This window comes from Haemaphysalis longicornis, unplaced genomic scaffold (assembly GCF_048455015.1).
Source record: "Haemaphysalis longicornis isolate Haplotype H1 unplaced genomic scaffold, Haemaphysalis longicornis Haplotype H1 scaffold_9, whole genome shotgun sequence".
Classification (NCBI taxonomy): domain Eukaryota; kingdom Metazoa; phylum Arthropoda; class Arachnida; order Ixodida; family Ixodidae; genus Haemaphysalis; species Haemaphysalis longicornis.
The window spans coordinates 9,930,047-9,941,242 of NW_027526460.1; the positions used below are offsets into that span (position 1 = coordinate 9,930,047).

Below are 11,196 nucleotides of genomic sequence, written 5' to 3' on the forward strand. Positions count from 1 at the left end.
TCCCACACCATTTTTGGCTGAAAATGGTGTAAAAATCTTGTCCCATGGCTCACACCTTTAAAAGGTGTTTTGGCTGAAAAAGAGTGTAAACATGAAAAATTTACACCATCTTCCCGCGAGGGGAACCATGGGGTAGGTGCGACGCATCGGGGGTTTCCGTTGCGTTTCCGTTATGTTAGCGTGTCCATTGTTGTTGTGTGTCCATTTTATGCAGCATGTTCACCCCGATGCGTCGCATCCACCCCATGGTTCCCCTCGCGGGAAGATCGTGTAAATTTTTATCGGGGTGGCCGGTGCTTGTTACGGTTGCGCCGACCATCGCGATAGCAGGCCTGTTAGTCTCCATTCAAATCATCGGTGGTCATCGGAGGATGTCATCGGCGGAGCAGCGGCGGAACGACTGAGCGGAGCGGCGCAGTTACCGCGTTTATATGCAGCGGAATGAGAGAGAACAGCGCATAGCAGCGCATGCGCATGTGTTAACCGAGCGCAAGCTGCGCGCAAGCTGCGCGCTAACCCGCACCCACGCACAGCTGGCACGGCGACAGAGCGAGCGCCGGCGAGCGCTAACACGCAGATGGCGCTGCGGTGAGAGCGGCGCTGGCGCGCAGCTGGCGCGGCGAGGAAAATGGGGGAGGGATGCGGACTACGCCGGACGACGCCGGAGGGACGAGGCGAGTGAAAGAGATGCGTCGCATCTAAAAACGGTGTTGGTGTGAACACCCTAAGAAAAGGGTGTAAGATTGCTTAACACCCTAAAATTTGGGAAGCGCAGCTACGCGTGCCAATGTGGATCGGCCGAGCGCGTAGCATGGCATACAAGCACATTCAACACGCACAAGTCACACTTGGGACCCCACATGAATTGAGCAAGAAAACCGACGGGATGCATGGGTACAGCGAGTGCATACTTAGTTAGAAATACATGTGCTCTTCTTGCTTTTATATCCAGCAGACGAAACCCCTCCGATAGAGTTGGTGGGGCGCTAATTTTGGAATTACGCATTTTAATGTGAGAATAAACAAATCAGCCTGTGGATTTCCAACATCTTTTTAATCGCGAGGTAGTATGTTAAATAAGTCATAAAATTTCATTAAACACAAAACCCGGCCAGCTTCCCGGCCAGCTTAACACCCTTCAAAAGGGTGTTCAATATTTTAACACCCTTTTTTCCACATGTGTGCAAAACTACAAATTAGGGTGTTGAAAACAAAAAAAAAAGTCTAAAAAGGGTGTAAGAAAAGACCACCAACTGAGAAAAAGGGTGTAAGAGACCACCTACTTTGGAGGTATTTGTACCTGTTTACACGGGTGGACTGAACATTTTCTACAAGCGCGGGGATGTTTTGTACCGCACGATGTTTAAATCAATATGAATAGGCATAATTTATTACCAGTGAAGCTGTTCAAGCTGGAGCTAGTTTCAGTGGCGTTAGCAAAAAAATACCATGCAAAAAAATTCCGCCATCTGTACGAAGTGAATGATGATGAGGAGGGCGAAGCAAAAATGCTTATCGGTAAAAGCGTGAAACATTCGCCTGCACATCATATAAAGACTCGACACGTCAAGCTTTCCACCGCTCTATTGACAAGCCCGTCGACGCGTCGATGTTTGTGGTGGTTATGTAGGGGTTGTTTTGTACGATGAGAATCTCCATGGTTAAATTGGCGAATTCCGTGTGTGACATTTTAGCCACCTTGGTGGTCGCCTTCTGCAGAGCGTCTTGTGTCGTGTACCCCCGGTACGCGTCTTGAGCTCGCAGGCGACGAACGATAACCTCTTCTTCTTCCTCTTCTCCTTGTTGGGTAGCAACGAACGCGTTGAACGTTTTGTCCACTTCGGCCAATCTTTGGTTGGCCAATACCTAGGGGATCCTGCCACAATCATCATTAATGTGCCTTGCCGTATACAGCAGCAACGAGGGACGGGACAGGGCCCGAGTAAGGGGAGCTTCGCCCCTAAAAGAACTGCGCCACCTGTAAAGGGGGCACTGCCGCAGAAATGGTATTATAATAGTGAAGCCAGCTTTCGAGCCCGTTCGAGTGTGAGCACAAGGGGCGCATGCCTATGCGCACTTCTTATTATACTATTTCAGAGGTGCTAGCACTTTTGGGATTATAAAACGCAAAAAATGCCGCAGCTTTCACTGGTGGTGCAAGGCTGGATAAATAGCGGAGCTGGGAGAAACATGGTCAAAAACTGGAAATACTTTTTATGTGAAGGAAATTCTATATAATGATCCTGAGTGTTGTGTGGAGAGCCAAAGCGCTTCATGAAATCATGCGTGCCGGTTTCATATACAACTAAACTGGTTAGGCAACTTTTGTAAAAATAGTTGATTTAGTCAGGCAATGCAAGTGTTCAGGAAGATTGTCCTAAAAGAAATTGGTTAAAAGCGGAACTCTTATCTGTGTGAAATTCAATCCAGTAATGTTACCGTCCTACACGCTCTTTTTATTACAGCCGGGCCACACACAAGATATCGGGGACCTGGACAATAAGATGGTAATATTTTCTGCATCCGACAGCAAAACAGGATCAGCTAATATAGGAACGACAAATTGGAAACGGTGTTTATAAATGAGAGAGAGAGAGAGATAATATTTTATTCACAGGTAGAAAGTGAGGAGGAGTTGTAGGGAGCGCTGCGAGATTCAGAGGCCTCGGTCCAGGCTTCTGCTGACGGCTTCTTGAAGGAAGTCAATCAGGCCGCGTTGCTCCTCTTCTCGTCTAGGTGAGGTCAGCCACTCTCTAGTGTATTGTTTTCTAAATTGGATGTATTGGGGGCACTGCCAAAGAATGTGGTCTTGGATATTTGTAGTTTTGCACTGTGAACATGATGGTAAGGGTGTTGTTTTGCCATATCTGATGAGATGTAGCCTCGCAGGTGTTTCGAGTGTTCGGGCTTGTGCTTGTCGGAATAGGGTTTGCTGCTGTCTTGTTAGGTTAGGGTGGGGAGCTGGGAGTAGTCGTTTCGCTGTTTTGTATTCTTTAAGTTGAAGTTGCGGGTGAGTTGGTTCCTGAGAGGTCGGACTTCGGCAGCCGTTGCTGGGAGCCCGGATGTATGCGTCTCGGGCAAGCTGATTAGCCTTTTCGTTTCCCAGTACCCCGGCGTGGCCAGGAATCCAGTACAGCTTCACAGTTCCTTGAATATGCTTGAACAGGTGTGCCGCCGAGCGGGATATACAACCGCAGTCTAAGAGTCGACATGCCCTCTTGTTGTCGGTATAGATATTTAGGGGACGGGCTGGTTGGGAGAGGTGAATAACAGCTTTGCCAATGGCGTATAGTTCCGCTTCTTCTGCTGAGTTGAACTGTTTGTTCCCTTCTGTATAGGATCTGTTGAGCACCGTCCAGTACACGACAGCCCACGAGGTGCCTTTTCCCGCCGCGTCCGTATGTACATGCATTTGCTGGGGCTCTCTTTCCGGTTTCTTATTGAAATATTCGGCCCTGATGGCTCTTCGCTCTGCGTGTCTAGTGCCGTCCATATTACCGGGAATGGGTGCTATCTTCAACTGCTGTCTGTCTATAGGCTCTATCTTGCAGTAGTCGTGCACCGTTGCTCGGGAATCACAGCCGATCGATTGCAGGAGTTGAATTCCGGCCTTGATTTGGCTCAGTCTCCTAAGTTGGTTGTGTTTGTGGACTGAGACAATTTCCTCAATGGTGGCTGTGGTGCCCATGTCCTCGGTGACCTTATTACAGGTGGTTATCGGTAGTCCTAAAGATGTCTTTGAGACTTTTCGTATTAGAGTGTCCAATTTCTGCAGTTGGGTCTTGTTGAGTTTTGCTCTCAACTGAGGCTGATCAATAAGCAGAGCTTCGGCGAAGGCTGGACGGCTTCACAGCGCGGCTGAGTCATCTGGTTGAGCTGCAGTGGTTGTCCACGGGCCTCTGTACAGTTGCCGTACTGTGAGTGAACACCAATGCCCGTAGGATGGCCAACCTCCGCCGGATTTTGTCAGCCGCCTTCCGATAGCTGTAGTCAGCTGGAGTCGGACGACCGTATCTCGGCTGACCTCCAGTGGTGGAACTCCGGCCGCGCACTGGTGACTGCCGAATGGTCGAAGCCCCACTGCTGGAGTATGGCCGTATTAACATAAGCAGGTTGGGAAACTAGCTGTTGAATAGCCACCAAGGTAAGGCCTTACACGGCCAAAAGGCCCACATTTGGACACGGGCCGAATACGTCTGCCGGAAAAAGGTCGGATAGAAATTTTTGGCCAAAGAACATCGGCTTGAGTTAGGCCGAACAGTCCTGTGCTGCCTGGGCTATGCTCTTGACCCGTGGACACTTACGCTTTGTGCTAATATAACAGACATGTACCGCATTTGACATCTTCATGTCCGTCATTAAATAAAGCTTGCTCTCTTGTCTACTGCCGCAATGGGTACCTTTGCTGAAAGGGGTCATGCCACTGGTATCCATTGCGACACACTACACGTACCACCTCAGCCACTTGAATGGTAGCCGCTACCATCTGCTGTGAGAAAGCTCGGCTCTCTTCATCACCATCAAATCATCATCTCTAGTCATCATCGGCTGAAAGCCGGAGGAAGGCGATGTCGTGCATCGACCTCGGCAAGCGCGAAGACGCTGATGCTTCCCCTGCAGCCAATTCGTGGAAACAAAGCAAATAGTACTGCCCCTCGACCACCGAGATTCAACGCCTTATCGGTGACACTAATACACATACACCTCTATCTCTGCGTTTCTCACCCACCGCAGAAATCAAGGAGGCGCGTGAAGGAGGTGATGACATTTGTTTGAGCCTGCTTCAATCATTCTGATAAGCCATTCCGCACCAAAGCTTCCAATTACAATGCCCATTTAGTCAGGAGACCAGTTTATCGAGAGGGGAAACTCGTGGTGGTCATTACGCACCCCGTTGTCCCCGCTAACCTAACTACTTTGCCATTCTAAATTACTTGTTATGAAACGCAGGCTGACGCGTAACAATGTGTCCGCGTCCCATTACCTACGGTTTGAAGGCTGCCTCGTGATTGCGTCTCTACAATCCTAGGAGCTCGCTGCATCTCAGTCCACGTGTTCGCCCCACCTGTTCTCTGATTGTTCTCGACTGCAGGATGTGCCAATGTCAGAGCTTCGCTGGTCAGATAAGCTCTTCTTTTCTCTTGGCCACATATTTTTCTGCTGGCGTTCTTTTTCTTCACCCTGGCGAATAAGAGGGAGCGGGATAACAGGGTCTATTTTAACTGTTCCAGCCAGCTCGTACAGGCGGAATGCGAATGGTCATCATTTTCAACACACCGCTCATTGCCCGCTGATAAAAATAAACACAAAAATAAAAAAGCGCGCCTTGTTTCCGCTCACAAAGTCAACTTCATTACATTTTTTGGCTATGAATTTTAACGCGCGCGGGAATGCGTTACCTATCATAACCTCAACGGGGTCATCCAGTCGCGTTTGCTTTCCTCTGCCTTGACATCGACTGGCTCCACGACTGCGACAGCCCACCTACGGTTTCACATGCTGAAACAAAAGCGTAATTGACTGTACTGTGCAATCTGTTTAGAAGATAGGCCACTCTCACGCCATTATTTCTGCTAAGCCTGCGTGGAACCCGGGCTTAAACATATGTGTGAATGTGCATGTATCAATTCAGCTTCATAAAAGTGCCTATTATGCAGCCAGCTCGGTTATGGTGCCATGGGCGATGCCGAAAGTAATTTCATCATCGTCGTCGTCATCATCATCATCACAGCCTATCTACACCAACTGCAGGGCAAAAGCCTCTCCCATTAATTTCCAATTACCCCGGTCCTATGCTAACTGCGACCAATTTATCCCCGCAAACTTCTTGATTTCATCTGCCCATCTAACTTTCTGTCGCCCCTTGCAACGCTTGCCTTCTCTAGGGATCCACTCTGTTACCCTTAATGACCAACAGTTATCTTGCCTTCGCATTACATGCCCTGCCCACGCCCACTTCTTCTTCTTAATTTCTACTAATATGTCCTTAACACGCATTTGTTCCCTGACCCACTCCGCTCTCTTCTTACCCCTTAATGTTACACCTAATGTTACATCTATCATCTTCCGCTCTATTGCCCGCTGAGTCGTTCTCAATTTAAGTTGAACCCTCTTAGTGAGCCTCTAAGTTTCTGCCCCTTAGGTGAGTACCGGTAAGATGCAGCTGTCATACACTTTTTTTCTGCAGGGACAATGGTAGGCTGCCATTCATTATCTGAGAATGTCTGGCGTATGCACTCCACCTCATTCTTCTCCTTCTAGTTATCTCTGCCTCATGGTTGGGATCCGGGGTCACAACTTGGCCTAAGTAGATATATTCGCTTACCACTTTCACTGCCTCGCCACCTATCTAAAACTGCTGTGCTGTCCCGAGGTTATTGATCATTACTTTGGTTTTCTGTATATTAATTTTCAGGCCCACGGTGTTACTCTGTTTGTCCAGTGCGGAAAGCATGCTTTGCAATTCGTCCCCCGAGTTACTTAGCAAGGCAACGTCATCAGTGAATCTGAGGTTACTGAGGTATTCTCCATTAACCCTTACTCCCACCTGTTCCCAATGCAATGTTCTAATAACATTGGAGAGATGGTGTCTCCTTGTCTGACGCCCTTCCTTATAGGTATTTTACTGCTCTCCTTATGGAGGATGATGGTAGCTGTGGACCCATTGTAGATATCCTCTAGTATTCTTACATAATGCTCATGAGCCTCAGGGTGTAGATGCATCTACACCCTGGTTCCGTAATGTCTGATTGACTGCTGAGGTTTCGACCGAGTCAAATGCTTTCTCATAATCTATGAAGGCTATATATAGGGGTTCAGTATACTCCGCGCACTTCTCTATCACCTGATTGATCGTGTGAATATGGTCCATTGTTGAATATCCTTTACGGAACCCTGCTTGTTGTTTAGGTTGACTGAAATCTAAGGTTGCAGAAATTCTGTTAGAGATTACCTTGGTAAGTACCTTGAAGACGACTAACAGTAAGCTGCTCGGTTTCATTTTTTTCACCAGTTTCATTTTTTTTCTGTTCTAACATTTACCTTAATTCTGCTTCTCACCATCATGGGATCACCGCCACTCAGATTGACTAGCACCTTAAAATCTGGCATAATTGAAGGCTACTTAAGATGAAGTTGATTTTAATTCTCGTTTTTCCATTGGTGTGTCTATTTCCTTTCCTGTCGTTCGCAGCAGAATTAATTCGTTGCCCGAATTATATTTTTTTTCAAACCCTACAGTGCATTTCGTCGGCAATTCCGATCACCAGTTCTCCGCTGCAAGTACGCCTACCTGCTTTTCTTCTTTCGTTATATCCTCCAACCCTGATTGAGCACTGACTGTGAACGTAATTCACTACCGATTCGACATAAATACTCGCGACTAGAGGGTAGTGCAGAGCCTTGGGCTACAGTGCGCACCAAACTCGTCACAAGTACGCACCACCATTGTACGCTTGCACATAAACTCAGTGTCTTTCATTTTTATGCATGAGTATGATGCGACGCGCTTTGCTATTATTGTTCTCGCTGAAATTGCAACAACAGCCTCTTCAGCTCCCTCCCCGAGGTCTCTTGACAAAAGCAAACATCCGCGCCGGTTACATATAACTAGGGCTCCTAGGCCAGCTTGTAACGTGGCCTTAATCCAGAGCACGACGGCGTAGCCTTCTCCACGCCCGGACTCACGTCTTGGAAAGAACTGGGAAGGGCCAGGTCAAGTGAGAGACATTGTTGAGGTCAGCAAATGAGATCTCCCGATGAATCACGCAGACAAAACAGGATCTGCGCCCCCCGCTACGCCCCTTTGTGCCCTGCAGTGCTTGCATTACTCATGCATTGCACGCATAATGCATCTGTTACGGGCTGTCTCTAAGCGCAGATGTTTAACGGCAACGCTTTGGCAAAGGAGCGCCATCGCAAGGTTGCGCCAGTAGAATTGGTTCGTACATTTAGAAATAAAAAATCGGAAAATTGAAACGCGGTTTGAGACAGGGTTAATGTACGGTTATTTTATTCCCCAAGTCATATTTCAACTCGACAGTAAAGAAGAAAAAAAAATGTGTGGACTGCATAACTTTGGCAGTCACGGAGTTACTGGCTTCGCTCGAAAACACTCATTTGCGCGTGAACTGATGCAAACAATCTGCCAATCCGTGTAAGCCTTAATTAATTGATTGTTTACAATACCTTACACGCTTAATGTGAGGGTTAGCGAAAAAAAAAAAACGAGGACGGTGGCAGATGAGGCCACCATCCTCGTCTTTTTTTTTTTTGTGCTACGCCCCCCCCCTAAGTATGTTCCAACTAGCCCAGCAACATGTTTTATTGGGTGAACTTATATAAACGACATTTTGAAAGCCTGCGAATGTTTACATTGCTGTACTTACTTAAAATAAGTGGCCCGTGTTTAGAGATTTCAACGCACGTTGAAAATCCCCAGAGGTCAAAACTAATTCGAAGCACTTCCCTACTGTGCACTTCAAAGCGCGTGTAGCTCCGGCGCGTAAAACACCCGGAAACTTAATTATTTCAAATGAATTCACTGCAAATGTGTGTAGGCCACTTCGACTGCTTAGCAGGCGTAGTACACTCTTCGCTCCTTCCCATTTTAAGATATTAATCGGGTGCCCTATGATATTTTTGTTCTCCTAGAATTGCTTAGCTTGTGGAAGTGCCGCATGAATGATGGCCATGCGGAACCCCCTAGGCCAAACAAGTGCATTTTTTGGGAACAGGCAACGTTAGTGCGGAGCGTTTACGCGGCGTAGAGTAATCCACCGCAGTGGCTGCATCTTTTGGATGCGTGCGTCTGCTTGCCAGAGTATTTAAGGGGGGCCGATCTTTGTGAGACTGATGTGCTCGCTCTTTGCTGCCTGTTAGTTTTTATATTGTGCGTAATTGTCATGTCTGATTTTGTCGAAAATTTCCATGCATGAAACAGCAGCAACAGCAACAACAACAACAACAACAAAATCAAAAAGGAAACACTCGGACGCTCGTGTTATTCTGTATTATGAAACAAGCAAATGTGGGGGAAGTGCTATACAATGGAGTGCATATGGCTTACCAGGGGTGTACCACGCAGTTAGTTATAAACAAAAAGGTCAGCAAATGCGTACCTGTGTTATCGTCAGTTAGGCAAGGTTGTCCGATGTCGCCACTCCTTTTTAGCATGTTTTTAGAGCCTTTTTGTTTAAAAATAATCCAAAGTAATGAAGTTAGGGGATTTAGTTTGAACTCAAGTGAAGTGCGGTTGTTGGCTTATGCGGTCGACGTGGCAGTGTTTGTTACAGATAAAGAGAGCGTGCAAAAAGTGACAAAGATTACAAAATATTTCTGCGCACAAACCTGTAGTGCTGTAAACTGGGAAAAATGTTCGGGTCTGTGGCACGGAGTATGGCCCACCAAACCAGAGTTTTTTGAAAACATCCAGTGGTTTCAGGTACCGAAAAGATATCTTGGCGCTCCGCTGGAGTGCTACCAAGATAGTAGCAAGCATTGGCAGGAAGAAGCAGTAAGATTGCGTGAAAAAGCAACGAGGTGGGGAGGCCGCAACCTATCGATGTTCGCTCGTGCCACTGTCTGCAACATGTTCTTCCTGGCAAAGCTATGGTACGTGATGCAAGTAATACACTGTTCGCGAGTAAATGTGCAGAAAATGCACCGTATTTTTGCTGTATTCATCTGGGGTTCCCAGTGGGAAAGAACCAGCCGTACGAATCTCTTTCGTAAAGTTCGAACGGGAGGGGTGGGCTTATCACACCTGTTTTTGCGACAACTTGTCAGCAGATTTATGTTTCTTCGCGATGCGAGTGATGCCTTTCTGCGCACATTTCTACAAAGTGTCTTGGTGGGTTCACTCCCGCAGTTTGTTGTTTCCAGTGTTGATGAACGTTACACATTGAAAGGTTACCTGAAGGAAACCGTTGAATCTTTAAGATTCCCTTGTGTAAGGTTTTCCCTTGAATACCTTTCAAGTGTTTCAAGAAAACGTCTGTCAGAAGATCTTAGAGATGTTCTTTTTCCAGTACCGCTGTACAGAACTATGTACCGCATTGGGCCAGGGCAAGATGTACTGTGTCGCGTCAAAAAGATGGCAGTCCCAGCATGTATGAAAACATTCTTTTTTAAGCTTCATTCGGGAACTCTTCTAGTCAAAACATGGATGGCTGAAAAAGGGTTGTTTGTGCCATGGACAACAGTTTGTCTTTTGTGTAAAAAACCCGAAACAATAGACCACGTTTTCCTAGACTGCTGGGATGCCGTCTTTTTTTGGGACGTTCTTCAGCGTACCCTGAAAAAAGACTTGTCTGTGACACCACATGGAATCCGTTTCATCCCCGTAGACAAACATGACAGTGTGCCTAATGACCTGATAATGCTTTTGGGCCTACACGCCATCTGGCTGAGTCGTATGGCGGTGCGCCACTCTGATGCTGACGCGAAGACCGTCAGCAAGTACTTTGCTCAGAATGTCAGTATGCTGAAGGAAGTAATTAATGTGCAGTGCCCGGAGCTTACGTGGCTACCCATTTTGGAGGAATTGTCTTCTTTCGATGTTTATAATAGTTTTCGCCAACCGAAGTTCGGTGAGCGGGTTTTAAACCGACACTGATGCGTTTTAGAATAGCATTGTAGACATTGTAGGGACTGTTTGTTCAATGTGCAATAAAGAAAAAAAAAAAAAGCGGTGCTTGTGGTGTAGTGGTTATCACATCCGCCTAACACGCGGAAGGTCCCAGGTTCGATCCCTGGTAGGCACAGACTTCTTTTTAGTTTTTTTTTTATACCGACAAGCCTCTCAATATACCTAATATAAATATTCCAGAATTGACCACTGTGACCGCAGAAAACACTCCAAGACATGCAGGACTTTCCCTGGTATTCTGAGTCCTTCCTCCACTCAAGCCTCCAGTGGAGGGGAGCCTTGAAATCGATTTCCCCATGCATAAGCATTGCCGGAATCCTCTCCTCAGGCGAGTGGAGGGAGCAAATAGAGTGGAGGAGGGACACAGAATACGGCCCTTTCCTTTCTGCCATTGTTGACGAACAAACGGAGCTTCTTTTAGTTGCCATGACGAAAGAACAGTCAAAGTCTCGGCGACCTCACTGTTCCCTCACTCCCTGTCCGATTTTTTCTTCTTTTTTGGAATTATTAGAAGCTAGCGCACCTACAACTGTAGTGTGTCCTTTTCT

The 11,196-nt window shown here is 47.0% G+C and overlaps 1 non-coding gene across 1 annotated transcript; it reads left to right on the plus strand.

The window, feature by feature from the left end:
- The first annotated feature begins 10,690 nt into the window (after positions 1-10,690).
- Positions 10,691-10,763, plus strand: Trnav-aac (transfer RNA valine (anticodon AAC)). Its single transcript has one exon. It is a non-coding gene; the product is annotated as a tRNA-Val (tRNA).
- Positions 10,764-11,196: the final 433 nt, after the last annotated feature.